Source organism: Equus caballus, chromosome X, assembly GCF_041296265.1.
Source record: "Equus caballus isolate H_3958 breed thoroughbred chromosome X, TB-T2T, whole genome shotgun sequence".
Classification (NCBI taxonomy): Eukaryota; Metazoa; Chordata; class Mammalia; order Perissodactyla; family Equidae; genus Equus; species Equus caballus.
Genome location: NC_091715.1, coordinates 43,893,846 through 43,909,339, shown reverse-complemented (window position 1 = coordinate 43,909,339; position 15,494 = coordinate 43,893,846). Strand labels below are relative to the sequence as shown.

The 15,494-nt window shown below is 36.4% G+C and overlaps 1 long non-coding RNA gene across 2 annotated transcripts in view; it reads left to right on the top strand.

The window, feature by feature from the left end:
* Nucleotides 1-2,712: 2,712 nt before the first annotated feature.
* LOC111771467 (uncharacterized) overlaps nt 2,713-15,494 on the top strand; it is a 32,311-nt gene continuing 19,529 nt past the window's right edge. Inside the window, exons 1-2 of one of the 2 annotated variants that reach the window (XR_011434719.1) lie at nt 2,713-2,857; nt 14,408-14,513. This is a non-coding gene — a long non-coding RNA (uncharacterized lncRNA). Of the gene's footprint in view, nt 2,858-9,468; nt 14,514-15,494 lie in introns of those variants that run through there. The other variant, XR_002805331.2, reaches the window with a different exon arrangement.

Sequence of the window (15,494 nt, the reverse complement as noted above, 5' to 3'; positions counted from 1 at the left end):
TTATTATTTCCCTCCTTCTGCTGACTTTGGGCTTTCGTTGTTCTTCTTTTTCTAGTTCTGTTATGTGCATTTTAAGATTATTTGAGATTTTTCTTGCTTGTTAAGATGGGCCTGTATTGCTATGAATTTCCCCTTTCTGACCACTTTTGCTTTGTCCCAGAAGAGTTGCTATGTTGTATTTTCATTTCCCTTTGTCTCTAAGTATTTTTTAATTTCCCCTTTTATTTATTGATCCATTGGTTGTTCAATAGCATATTGTGTAGTCTTCACATATTTCTGATTTTCCCAGTTTTTTTCTTGTAGTTGATTTCTAGCTTCATAGCATTGTGGTTGGAAAAGATGGTTGGGATGATTTCAATCTTCTTAAGTCTATTGTGGCTTGCCTTGTTTCCCAACATATGGTCTATCTTTGAGAATGATCCATGTGCACTTCAGAAGAATGTGTATTCTGCTGTTTTGGATGGAATGCTCTCTATATATCTGTTAAGTCTATCTTATCAAGTGTTTCACTTAAATCTACTATTTCCTTGTTGACTTTTTCTCTAGATGATCTGTCCATTGATGTAAGTGGGGTGTTGAGGTCCCCTACTATTATTGTGTTGCTGTTAATTTCTCCCTTTAGGTCTGTTAATAATTGCTTTATGTACTTTGGTGCCCCTGTGTTAGGTGCATATATATATTAATAAATGTTATGTCCCCTTGGTGGAATGTCCCTTTTATCATTATATACTGCCCCTCTTAGTCTCTTATTGTCTTTTTATTTTTTTTATTTTTTTTTATTTTATTTTTTCCTTTTTCTCCCCCAAGTCCCCCGGTACATAGTTGTGTATTCTTCGTTGTGGGTTCTTCTAGTTGTGGCATGTGGGACGCTGCCTCAGCGTGGTCTGATGAGCAGTGCCATGTCCGCGCCCAGGATTCGAACTAACGAAACACTGGGCCTCCTGCAGCGGAGCGCGCGAACTTAACCACTCGGCCACGGGGCCATCCCCTCTTATTGTCTTTTTTAACTTGAAGTCTGCTATGTCTGATATAAGTATAGCAACACCTGCTTTCTTTTGTTTGTCATTAGCTTGGAATCTTGTCTTCCATCCATTCACTCTAAGCCTATGTTTGTCTTCAGAGCTGAGATGTATTTCCTGGAGGCAGCACATTGTTAAGTCTGTTTTTTAATCCATCCAGCTACTCTTGGTCTTTTGATTGGAGAATTCAATCTATTTATATTTAAGGGTGATTATTGATATATGAGGGCTTAAGACTGTCATTTTATCTCTTGTTTTCTGGTTGTTCTCTGTTTCCATTTTTTCTCTTCCTTTGTATTTCTGACTGCCATTTCATTTTGGTCATTTTCTGAGGAAGTTTTCTCCATTTTCTCTTTTTTTGTGAATTGTGGTTCTGCTCTGATTTTTGGTTAGTGGTTATCATGAGGATTGTATAAAAGACCTTGTAAATGAGATAGTCCATTTTCTCATAGCTTCTTATCTTCATTGACCTAAGTAGGTTGTTTCCCTTTCCTCTCCCCTTCTGAGTTATGGCTGTTACAAATTGTTCTGTTTTTTATGATGTGAGTTTTTGACTAAGTTGAAGTATTTATCATTACTTTTGATGCTTTCTTTCCCTTCATCTTTTAAGTTGTAATTGAGTCTTTGCCTCCCTGTTCTGATAGAGAGCTGCAATTTTCTGATTATGTCTTTCTATTCATCTCCTTGCTCAGAGCTTTGTAGACTTGCCTTTTTGTTTCTGGTGTGAGGGCATCTTTAATTATTTCTTGTAGGGGAGGCCTAGTGGCAATGAACTCCCTCAGCTTTTGTTTATCTTGGAAGTCTTTTATTTCTCCATAATATCTGAAGGAAAGTTTTACTGGATAGAGTATTCTTGGCTGAAAGTTTTTGTCTTTCACTATTTTGAATATACCATTACATTCTCTCCTAGCCTGCAGGATTTCTGCTGAGAAATCCACTGAAAGCCTGATAGGGTTTCCTTTGTGGGTTATTTTCTTCTGCCTTGCTGCTCTTAATATATTTTATTTGTCATTGACTTTTGCCATTTTTACTATTATATGCCTTGGAGAAGGTCTTTTAGCAGTGATGTGATTAGGCATTCTATTAGCTTTGTGCATTTGTAAATCCAGGTTTGGGAAGTTCTCAGTTATTATTTCTCTGAACAAGGTCTCTGCTCCTTTCTCCCTCTCTTCTCCCTCCAGAATAAGTATAATCCTTATGTTGTTTTCCTAATTGAGTTGGATATTTCTTGAAGAAGTCCTTCACTTTTACAAAATCTTAGTTGTCTCCCCCTCCACGTGTAGAATTTCTGTATTTTTATGCTCTAAATCACTAATTCTTTCCTCCATAACCTCAGCTCTATTTTTTAAGGTTTCTAGATAGTTGTTTATTTCATTAATTGTGTTTTTCATATCTAGGATTTCTTTTTTTAAAACTTTTATAATATTTTATACAGACATGGAGAATGGTTGTGAAATATCTAGGGTTTCTGCTTGATTTTTTTTATAGTTTCAATCTCTTTAGTGAAGAGATTAATCTAATTTCTGAGCTCATTAAATTGTCTTTCCGAGTTCTCCTGTAAATCATTGTTTCTTTCTTTCTTTTTTTTGAGGAAGATTAGCCCTGAGCTAACATCTGCTGCCAATCCTCCTCTTTTTGCTGAGGAAGACTGGCCCTGAACTAATATCTGTGCCCATCTTCCTCTACTTTATAGGTGGGACGCCTACCACAGCATGGCTTGCCAAGTGGTGCCATATCTGCACCCAGGATTCAAACTGGTGAACCTCGGGCCACTGAAGCAGAATGTGTGCACTTAACTGCTGCACCACCAGGCTGGCCCTTTGTTAAGTTTACGACAGGTATTTTGAATTCTCTCTCATTTAGGTTATATGTTTCTGTGCCTTCAATGTTGGTTTCTGGAGAGTTGTAATTTTCTTTCTGGTCTGAATTGTTGCCAGAGTTTCTCATGGTGGTTGATGAACCAGTCTTTTGTCATGGCATTTGTGGTAGTATTAGGTCACAGATTCCGGCTGTTACTGGTAGGTGGAAGCAGGAACAGAGTTTCTGGTCCCATCCGGTCTGCTGGAACCTGTGGGGGGAGTATGGGCACCTGCCCTGGCCTGGGGTGCATTCAGCCGCTTGTGTAGACTGTGCCTGGCATAAGGGGCTTCCTTGCTGGACTGAGTTGGGCCACTCCTTGGTGCCACTGATGCACTGTTGTCTCCTCCCCGCACTGGGAAAGCAATCACCAGTGGGCTAAGGGCTCTCACTGCCTCTTCCCAAAGCTGCCCTGGCACACGTTCCCTCTTTTGGGGCTCAGTGGCACTATGTGTGAGGTACAATGCCACTATGGGTGCTTGTGTGGGCCTGGAGTGTGCTTGTTCCAGTGTGGAGATAAGCTGTTGTCTCTGCTTGCAGTCCACAGGGTCCCTGTGCTTGGTGGGTGGGGCTGTCTGGCCAGGACTGAGCTAAGCCCACTTCCTGGCCAGGACTGAGCTAGGGCTGCTCCTTGGTGCTGCAGGGACACTGTGGGCTCCCCCTCCCCACTAGGAAGGCAATCACAAGTGGGCCAAATGATGCCACTGCCTCTTCCTTCAGCTGCCCTGGGACATGCTCCCTCCTTCAGGGCTCAGCAGCACTGTGTCTGTTCAGGCCTGGAGTGTACTTGCCCCAGCATGCAGATCTTCTGTGGCTTCTACTTGCAGGCTGCTGTCCTTGGTGGGAGGGGCTTCCTTGCTGAGACTGAGCAAGGGGCAGACCTTGGTGCCACATGTGCACAATGGGCTCCCCCTCCCCACCAGGAAAGTGACCACAAGTGGGCTAAAGGCTGCTGCTGATGACTTCTGCCATTGCCTCAATATGTGTTTCCACTTCTGGGGTCCCTACATCAGGGTGGAAAGTATTCGTGTGTATGCACAGGGCTATCAGGAGAGCAGGGAGTGCTCACTCCAATGACCCCCTTGGGAGCCACTTCCCAGGGGGCCAGTTTATCCACCCTCAGATGTATAGCTGTGTGTGACTCTCAGGCTTCCTCTTGTGCTGTGTGGGCTTCCTCCGTTGGTCAATGAATGTCCATTTAGTTGTAGTACAAAAGGGGGAGAGTCAAAGGGAACAGCTCATTCTGCCATGTTGCTGACATCCCCTGGACTTTAAATTTTTGGGAGATTTTTGATTGCTGTTTCCATCTCCTTACTGATGATTGGTCTATTCAAATTCTCTGTTTCTTCTTGATTCGGTATGGAAGGTTGTATGATTCTAAGAATTTATCCATTTCTTCTAGATTATCCAATTTGTTGGCATATAGCTTTTCATAGTATTCTCTTATAATGCTTTGTATTTCTCAGGTGTCTCTTGTAATTTCTTCTCTTTCATTTCTAATTATATTTATTCCAGCCTTCTCTCCTTTTTTCTTGGTGAGTCTAGCTAAAGGTTTGTCAATTTTGTTTATCTTTTCAAAGAAGCAGCTCTTGGTTTCATTGATTTTTTCTATGGTTTTCTTTCTTTTCTTTTTTTTTTTGGTCTCCATTGCATTTATTTCTGCTCAGATTTTTGTTATTTCTTTCCTTCTACTGATTTTTGGCTTTATTTGTTCTTCTTTTTCCAGTTCCTTTAGGTACACTGTTAGATTGTTTATTAGAGAGTTTTCTTGTTTGTTGAAGTAGGCCTATAGTTCTATAAATCTCCCTCTTAGAACTGCTTTTGCTCTATCTCATATATTTTGGCATGTTGTATTTTCATTTTCATATGTCTGCAGATATTTTTGATTTCTCCTTTGATTTCTTCGTTGACCAAATCATTGTTCAGTAACATTTTGTTTCATCTCCACATATTTGTGACTTTTCTGATTTTCCTCCTGCAGTTTATATCTAGTTTCATACCTTTGTGGTCGGAAAAGATGCTTGGTATTATTTCAATCTTCTTTAATTTATTGAGACATGTTTTGTGGCCTAATATTTGATCAACCCTGGAGAATATTCCATGTGCGTTTGAAAAGAATGTGTATTCTGCAGTTTTGGGGTGGGCTGTTCTGTATATATCTACCCAAGTCTATCTGGTCTAATATGTCATTTAATGCCAATGTTTCCTTATTCATCTTCTGTTTGGATGATCTATCTGTTGGGGCAAGAGGAGTGTTAAAGCCCCCTACTATTATTGTGTTACTGTCTATTTCTCCCTTTATGTCTGTTAATAATTGCTTTATATGTTTAGGTGCTCCTGTATTGGGTGCATGTATATTTATAAGTGTTTACCCTCTGTTGGATTGTTTCCTTTATCATGATGTACTACCCTTCTTTGCCTCTTGTTACAGGTTTTGTTTTAAAGTCTATTTTGTCTCATATAAGTATTGCTATTCCAGCTTTCTTTTGATTTCCGTTTCCATGGAGTGTCTTTTACTTCCATGAAGTATCCCTTCACTTTCACTTTGTGAGTGTCTTTAGGTCTGAAGTGTGTCTCTTGTATGCAGAGTATATATAGGCCTTGTTTTTTTATCCAGTCGGCCACCCTATGCCTTTTGATTGGAGCCCTTAGTCCATTGACATTTAAAGTAGCTATTGATAAGTTAGTACTTATTGCTGTTTTGTTACTTTTTTTTCTCAGTGTTTTAGTAGTTCTTCTCTGTTCCTCTCTTCTCTTGCTCTCTTCCCTTGTGGTTTGATGGCTTTCTTTAGTATTATTTTTTGGTTCCTTTCTCTTATTTTTTTATGTATTTATTATAGGTTTCTGGCTTGTGATTACCATGAGGTTCATGTGTAATAACCTGCGTATATACCAATCTATATTAAGTTGATGGTCTCTTTAGTTTGACCCCTCCTAAAAGCTCTACTGTTTTACACCTCTCCTCCCACATTTTATGTTTTTCATATCAAATCTAACCTCTTTTTTTTGGTATGTATCTGTTACCCATTGAAAGAGGTAATTTTAGTTCTTGTGTCTTTTGACCTTCATATTATCTTTGTAGTTGGTTGATCTGCTATCTTTACTGCATTTTTGCCTTTACTAGTGATTTTATTGCCTTTTTGTTGGCTTATTTTCTTATTCCTATTTGTGGTCTTCTCTTTCCCAGTTAAATAATTCTGTTTAGCATTTCTTGCAAAACTGGTTTCTTGGTGATAAACTCCTTTAATTTTTGCTTGTCTGGGAAACTTTTTCTCTCTCCTTCCGTTCTGAATGATTACCTTGCTGGGTAGAACATTCTTTGCTGTAGGTTTTCTCCTTTCAGCACTTTAAATATATCATGCCACTCCCCTCTAGCCTGTAAGCTTTCTGCTGAGAAGTCAGCTGATAGCCTTATGGGGTTTCCTTTGTATGTCACTTGTTGCCTTTTTCTTCTGGCTTTTAGGATTCTCTCTTTATCTTTAATTTTTGACATTTTAATTATAATGTGTCTTGGTGTGGGCCTCTTTGGGTTCATATTGTTTGGTGCTGTCTGTGCTTCCTGTATCTGGATGTGTTCCTTCCTTAGGTTAGGAAAGTTTTCAGCTATTATGTCTTCCAGTAGATTCTCTGCCCCTTTGTCTCTCTCTTCTGGGAAACCTATACTACCAATGTTAGAGCTCTTGATGTTGTCCCAGAGGTCCCTTAGAATATTCCTATTCTTTTTAATTCTTTTTTCTTTTAACTATTCAGCTTGGGTCATTTCCTCTAGTCTTTTGCCCAGCTTGCTGATCCGTTCTTGTGTATCATCTGTGCTGCTATTGGGCCCCTCTAGTGAATTTTTCATTTCCAGCATTGTATTCTTCATTTATGATTGGGTCTTTTTTTTTTTTTTTTTACAATTCTTTGTTGACATCTCACTGAGTTCATACATTCTTTCCCCAAGATCAGTGAGTATCCTTATGACTTTTTGTTTGAACTCTTTGTCAGTTAGATTATTTCTGTTTCAATTAGTTCTTTTTCTGGGGTTTTGTCCTCTTCCTTTACTTAGAACATATTCCTTTGCCTCCTCATTTTTATGTGCTTATGTCTATGTATTACGTGGGTCAGCCCCTCTGTGGCTTTTTCAGAAGCTCAGGTCTTTTGCAACTGACAAGTCTTACCACCCACAGGGCCACACACACTGTCAACACAGTCCTGCCCGTTGCTCACACCCTGACCCACTGAAGTGGATGCAGTTGCCCCACTGCAGAAGCCCCACACACTCTACCAATGCCTCACACACTCCTCATGCATGCCCTACCCCACAGAGGTGGACACAGTTTCCTGGCTTCAGAGGGTCCAGACACCCATCCTATGCAGGCCCACAAATTGCCTGAGGGCTTGATGTTGTATGAGTCCAGTCCCAAAGGCCACCTGCCTGCCCTGGCTGAGCTGGATTAAATCAGTGGTCTAGTGGGTTGGACAGACCCTGGGCTAACAGGCCAGGTGCAGAACTCCAATGGAATCTGCCAGTGTCTGTGTCAGCATGCCTGTACTAGGCCACACTAATGGCTGCTGCCAATGTCTCAGTCCCTGGAGAGGTCTCACCTCTTACTGAGTCACACCCAGAGACTATCAGGTGAGTCACTTTTCACCAAAGGACTATGTACCTTTCTTTCTGGTTATTTTAGGTTACTTTCCAAAATGGATGAATTTGTGCACGGGCCCTTTATGTGCTGGCTTTCCCCCCGCCTTATGTCTGATAGCTTTTCTGGGTGTATTCCTCATTGTTATTAGTAGCCAGCAAAGCCAGATATTATGAGACTCATCTTGGTTGTGCTGAGTCCAAAGGATGCTTGTAGTGGTAATGCTCCCCTGCTCAGGTCCCACACTCTTCCAGAGAAGGCTGCATACCTTAGGATTGCTCCTGGCCAGCCATCAAGTGACATGGCTTGCAAAGGTGGTGTTTTTTTCTCCAGAAAGGATTTTCTTCCTCTTCCACCTCAATCAGGACTGTCCGTTGTTGTGAGCATTCTGTTTATCCAGTTTTCAGTTCTCTGTAAATTGTTGTAAATTCGTTGTGTCCATGGGAGGAGGTGAGTTCAGAGTCCACCAAGGCTGCCATCTTGACACCTCTCCTCTTTTCTTTTGTTAAATGTCTTTGTCTTTGGTATCAGAGTATTGCTGGTCTCATAGAATGAGTTGGGAACTGTTTCTTTGTCTTCATTTTTTGAGGAGAGTTTGTGTACAATTGGTTTCATTTCTTCCTTAAATGTTTGTTAGAATTCACCAGTGATGCCATCTGAGATGGAGTTTTATTTGTGGGAAGGTTTAAGACTACAATTTCATTTTTAAAATGAATTTTTTCTTACATGAGAATTGGTTGTTAGTTTTTTCATAGAATTTCTTCATTTTATGTAATTTGTAAAATTAATTTCCATAAACTTGTTCATAATGTCTTTTATTATATTTTTGTATAAATTGTTGAGCTGATTCTAAAATTCATACAGAAATGCAAAGGACTTAGAATATAGTCAAAACAACTCTGCAAAAAGAACAAAATTGAAGGACTAACTAACAGAATATGATGTCACCTTTCTCATTCCCCACTTTGGTAATTTGTGTCTTTTTTTTTTTTTGATCAGGCTAGCTAAAAGTTTATCAATTTTATTGATTGTCTCTAAGAACAACATTTTGCTTTAATTGATTTTCTGTATTCTTTTTCTGTTTTCTAATTCATTGATTTCTGCTTTGATCTTTATTGTTTCCTTTCTTGTCCTTACTTTTACTTTGAATTTAATTTGCTATTCATTTTCTAATTTCTCAAGGAGGACGCTGAGGGTATTGATTTGAGACCTTTCTTCTTTTCTCATATAGGCATCTAGTGCTATAAATTTTCTCCTAAGTAGTTCTTTAGCAGCATCCCACAAATTCTGATATGTGTTTTAATTTTCATTATGTTCAAAATACTTTCTAATTTCCCTTTTGATTTCTTCTATGATTTATGGATCATTTAAAAGTGTGCTATTTAGCTTCAAAATATTTGGAAATTTTCCAGAGATCTTTCTGGTTTTGGTTTCTAATTTATTCCATCGTGGTAAGGGAACATGCTTTATATGACTTGAATACTTTAAAATTTATCAAGATTCTGTAATGGCCCAGAATGTGGTCTATATTGGTAAAATCTTTCGTGTGTACTAGAGAAGAATATGTATTTTTCTGTCTTTGACTGGAGTGTTCCAGAAAGGTCAATCATGTCAAGTTGGTTGATAGTGTTGTTCACGTTTACTATGTCTATGCTGCTTTTATGTCTACTTGTTCTATCAATTATTGAGCAAGGAGTTTTGAAGTCTCTGACCATAATTGTGGATTTGTCTGGTACTCTTTGTAGTTCTATCAGTTTTTGTGGTGTGTGTTTTGAATCTCTTATATGTTGTGCATAAACATTTAGGGTTGTCATGTCCTCTAGAGTAATTAACCCCTTTATCATTCTGAAATGAATTTTATATTCTTTGTTCTGAAATGTATTTTTTTCTGATATAAATATAGCCACTGCAGCTTTCTTTTGACTAGTTTTAGTATGGTATATCTTTTTCATCCTTTTACTTTTCACCTATTTGTGTGTTTATACTTAAAGTGCATTTCTTATAGGCAGCATATAATTGGTTCTTGATTTTTTAATCCAATCTGACAGTTTCTACCTTTTAGTTGGTGTTTAGACTGCTTACATTTAATATTATTGGTATGTTTAATTTTGAGTCCATCGTCTTAATATTTGCTTTTTATTTGCCCCATGTGAACTTTGTTCCCCTTTCCCTCTTTTTCTTCCTTCTTTTAGATTATTTTTTTATGATTCCGTTTGTTATCTTTCTTTGGCTTATTAGCTATAATTCATTGTTTTGTACTTTTAGTGGTTGCTCTCCAGTTGATAGTATATATTTTTAACTCATTCCAGTCTCCCTGCAAGTGATATTTTACCCCTTTACACATAGTACAAAACCCTAACAACATGCTTCCATTTCTCCCCTCCTGGCTTTTATGCTATTGTCATAAATTTTGCTCTTACAGATGTTGTAAACTCTAGAATATTATTATATTTGTATACTTTAAATTCTCTTTTAAAGAGATTTAAATAGTGAAAAGAATTATATACTTATTCATGCAGTTATCATTTCTGATGCTCTTCATTCCTTTATCTCCAGGTTTCCATAAAGTATCATTTTTTTTATTCTGCCTGAAGAACTTGCTTTAACATTTCTTGTATTGTGAGTCTGTTGGGCAATAAATTCATTCAGCTTCTGTATGTCAGAATAGTCTTTATTTTGTTTTCATCTTTGGAAGATATTTTTCCCAGTATAGAATTGAAGTGGATAGGTTTTGTCTTTCTGTACTTTAAAAATGTTGTTTCATTGTCTTCTCATGTACATCGTTTCCGATGAGAAATCTGATGTCCTCCTTATGTTTTCCCTCTATCCATAATGTGTCTTTTCTCTGATTGCTTTTTAGATTTTCCCTTTATCATTTTTTTTAAAGATTTTATTTTTTCCTTTTTCTCCCCAAAGCCCCCCAGTACATAGTTGTATATTCTTCGTTGTGGGTCCTTCTAGTTGTAGCATGTGGGATGCTGCCTCAGCATGGTTTGATGAGCAGTGCCATGTCCGTGCCCAGGATTCGAACCAACGAAACACTGGGCCCCCTGCAGTGGAGCACACGGACTTAACCACTCGGCCACGGGGCCAGCCCCTCCCTTTATCATTTTTGAGCAGTTTGATTATAGTAGTTTATTTCTTTATGTTTTTGTGCTTGGAGTCTGTTGAGTTTCTTGGATATGCAAGTTTATGGTTTTTATCACATTTGCAAAGTTTTGGCCACTATTTCTTCAAATAATTTTTCTTATATATCTTATATCTTTTTATATCTTCTTTTCAAATCTCTGCATTTTAAATATTTTTCTTGCCTCACTGCACTAGCTAGGACAATTTGAACAGAAGACATCCTTGTTTTGCTCCCAACCATAGAGGGAAAACGTTCAGTCTCTCACCATTAAGTATGATGTCAGTTGTAGGTTTTGTGTAGATGCACTTTATCAGGTTGAGGAATTTCCATTGTATTCCTAGTTTGTTGAGAGATTTTTATCATGATTGGACGTTGCCTTTGTCATATGATTTTCTGCACCTATTGAGATGATCGTGTAGTTTTTTGTCCTTTATTAATATGGTGTATTATGTATTGATTTTTGGGTGTTAAATCAACCTTGTGTCCCTGTAATAAATGCCACTTGGACATGGTGTATAACACATTTCATATGTTACTGGGTTCACTTTGCTACTATTTTCTTGAAAAATTTTGCATCTATATTCAATAAATATTTGTCTATAGTTTTCTTTTCTTGTGATGTCTCTGTCTTTTGTAGCAGAGTAACACTAGTCTTATAGAATAAGTTGAGACATGTTACCTCCTCTTATATTTTTTGGAAGAATTTGTGAAAGATTGTTCTTATTTCTTCTTTAAATGTTTGTTAGAATTCACCAGTGAAGCAATCGGGCCTGGGCTTTTCTTCCTGGCAGGACTTATGGTTCAGTATCTTTACTTGTTATAGGTCTATTGAGATTTTATATTTATCTTCCTATTTTGGTAATTGTGTTTTTCTAGGAATTTGTATGTTTTCCAAGTTGTCTATTTTCTTGGCACAAAATTATTCATAGGATTTGCTTATAATTCTCTTAATTTCTTCCTATAAGGTCTGTAATGATGTCCCTTCTTTCATTCCTGATTTTGATAATGTATGTCTTTTCTTTGTTTCATGGTCAGTCTACCTAAAGTTTGGTCAATTTTGTTGCTCGTTTTGAAGAACCAACTTTTGGTTTCATTATTCTTTTTGCTATCATTTTTCTATTTCATAGATTCCTGCTCTAATTTTTACTATTTCCTTCTTTTGGATTGATTTGAGTTCATTGTACTCTTTTTCTTATTTATTGAAGTGGAAGCTTAAGTTATTGGCATGAGATATTTCTTCTTTTTTAATATAGATTTGTTCCATTTATTTTACCCAGCTCAAAATATTTTAAATTTTCCTTGTAATTTCTTCTTTGGTCCATGTCTTATTTAGAAGTATGTTGTTTAATTCCAAATATTTCTGAAATTTCCCAATTTCCTTCTGTTGTTGATTTGTAATTTTTAATTTAATTTCTCTAGATAAGACTACTTTCTAAGATTTCAAACTTTTAAAACGTATTAAGTCTTATTTCATGGCCTTGAATATTTCTTTATCCTGGAGAATGTCCCATGTGCTTTTGAGAAAAGTGTATATTCAGCTTTTGTTGTATGGAGTGTTCCAAAGATGTCATTAATGTCAAGTTGGTTGATAATGTTCAAGGTGTACATCTTGATGTTTTGACACAAAACACATTGTAAAATGATCACCTCAATCAAGCTATTTAACATATGCATCACCTCACATTGTTACTATTTTCTTCTTTTTTTGTGATGAGAACACTTAAGATATACCCTCTTAGTAAATTTCAAGTATACTATAGTTATCATACTGTACATTAGATCTCCAGAACGTATTGATCTTTCATAATAAAATCTTATATTCTTTGACGAACGTTACCCCATTACCACCTTGCCCCAGCCCTTCCTTGGCAACCAGCATTCTACTGTCTGCTTCTATAAGTTTGACTCTTTTAGATTCCACATATAAGTGAGATCATGTAGTATTTGTCTTTCTGTTTCTGGCTTATTTCACTTAGCATAGTGTCCTCCAGGTTCATCAATATTGTCACAAGTGGCAGGATTTATTTATTTTTTAGGGATTAATAATATTCCATTCTATAAATGCATGCTGCATTTTCTTTACCCATTCATTTGTTGCTGCACATTTAGGTTGTTTCCATATCTTGGCTATTGTGAATAATGCTGCAATGAACATGGGAGTGCAGATATCTCTTTGAGATACTAATTTCAATTCTTTTGGATATGTATCCAGAAGTGGGATTGCTGGATCATATGGTAGTTCTATTTTTAGTTTTTTGAGAAACCTCCATACTCTTTTCCATAATGGCTGTATCAATGTACATTCCCACCAACAGTGCACAAGAGTTCCCTTTTCTCCACATCCTTGCTAACCCATTATCTTTTATCTTTGTAATAATAGCCATCCTATAAGGTTTGAGGTGATATCTCATTGTAGTTTTGATTTGCATTTTCCTAATGATTGATGATGTTGAGCACCTTTCCACATACCTATTGATTATTTATATGTCTTCTTTTGAGAAATGTCTATTCAGGTCCTATGCCCATTTTAAAATCAAGTCATTTTTTTGCTTTTGAGCTGAATGAGTTCCTTATATATTTTGCATATTAACCCCTTATCAGATATATGATTTGCAAATATTTTCTTCCATCCCGTAAGTTATGTTTGACACTCTGTTGGGTATTTAGTGTTATCACTATTTTTTGTTTTAGCCATTGTGATAGTTTTGTAGTAATACTTCGCTGTGAATTGTGGTCCTAATTTGCATTTCTCTACTGGCTAGTGAGGTTGAACATATTTTCATGTGTTTATTTAACACCTGTGTATGTATTCTCTTCAGTGAAATGTCTATTCACATCTTTTTCCCATTTACTCTTGAGTCTTCAGAATTCTTTATATTTTCTAGATATTGGTCCTTTGTCTAATATGTGGTTTGTAAATATTTTCTCCCAGTCTGTAGCTTGTCTTTTCATCCTCCTAATAGAGTCTTTCACAGGGCAGAAGTTTTTTAATTTGATGAGGTTCTATTAATTTGACTTTTTTCTTTATAAAATGTGCTTTTGATGTCAATTCTAAGAACTCTGTTTAGTGCTAGATCCTCAGATTTTCCTTGTTTTTTCCTATGAGTTTTATAGTTTTACATTTTGATTTAAGTTTGGATCCATTTTGGATACAGTGTGAGACTATTGTCAAATTTCATTTATTGATGTAACGTTTACATAACATAAAATTAACCATTTTAATTTGTGCAATTCAGTGGTATTTAGTATATTTACAATGTTGTGCAACCATCACGTCTATCTAGTTCCAAAACATTTTCATCTCCCCAAAAGCAAATTCTGTACCTATTAAAAAGTAGGGGCATTGAAGTTTCCAATATTATTGTTTAACTGTCTACTTCTCAGTTAAAGTTTGACAGTTTTTGCTTTATGTGTTGTGGGGCTTTGTTGTTAAGGGCACATATATTTATAATTATTATATATTTTCCATAGATTAAGCCTTTTGTCATTATAAATTGTCCTTTCTTGTATCTAGTAATAATTTTTGTGAAGCCTATTTTGTGTGATATTTATATAGCCACTCTAGCTCTCTTTTTGTTACTGTTGGTGTGATATATTTTTCCATCTTTTTACTTTTAACCTATTTGTATATTTGAATCTAATATGTTTCTCTTGTAGAGACTGTATAGTTGGATCATTAAAAAATTTATTCTTTTTTTTTGGTGAGGAAGATTGGCCCTGAGCTAACATCTGAGCCAGTCTTTCTCTATTTTGTATGTGGGATGCCACTGCCACAGCATGCCTTGCTGAGTGGTGTGTAGGTCTGCAGCCAGCCCAGGATTCGAACCTGTGAACCCTGGGCCACCAAAGTGGAGTGTGTAAACTCAACCACCATGTCTCCAGGTCAGCCCTCAAAATGTATTCTTTTTAATGAAAGTGTTTAATCCCTTTATACTTAGTGTAATATCTGATAAGGCAGGGTTTATTCCTGTCATTTTGCTATTTATTTTCTATGTTATATCATTTTCGTTCCTTTATTTGTCCACTACTTCCCCTATTGTGTTAAATACGTATTTTCCAGTGTTCCATTTTAATACCCTTGTAGTTTGTTTTATTATATTTTCTCAGTTGTTTTCTTAGTGATTGCCCTGGAGATTACAATTAACTTCCTAATTTATAACAAGTTAGTTCAGATTAATACCAACTTAATTTTAGCTGTATACAAATCTTTGCTCCCGTATGCTCTGTTCTCTCCCCTGTCCTTTGTACTGTTATTGTCATATGAATTACACCTTTATTCATTGTTATCATTCAACTCAAAGTATTTTCTAATTTCTCGTGGTTTTTTTTTATCCATTGGTTATTTAGGACGTGTTTTTGAATTTTCACAAGTTTGTGAATTTCACAAGTTTTCTTTTGTTATTGATTTCTAATTTCTATTTATTAATTCCTGCAGTTGTCTTTTAAATCCAACAGGAGGAAAAAAGGGTAACAAACAAAAAATACATTTACACATTTACACTCTCTTTTATTTGTATCTATGTAGTTACCATTACCAATGTTCCTTATATCTTCATATGGATTCAAGTTACTGTCTAACGTCCTTTCATTTCAGCCTGGAGCACTCTCTTTTGTATTTCTTGTAGAGCAGATTTGCTGTCACTAAATTCTTTCAGTTTTTGTTTACCTAGAATATCTTATTTCTCCTCAAATTTATCATATAACAACTTTATTGAGGATAATTCACATACCACACAATTCACCTATTTAAAATGTATATTTGAATGATTTTTAGTATATTTACAAGGTTGTACAACTATTCCCATAATGAACTTTAGAACATTATCATCAACCCCAAAGGAAAAGCTGACCCATTACCAGTCA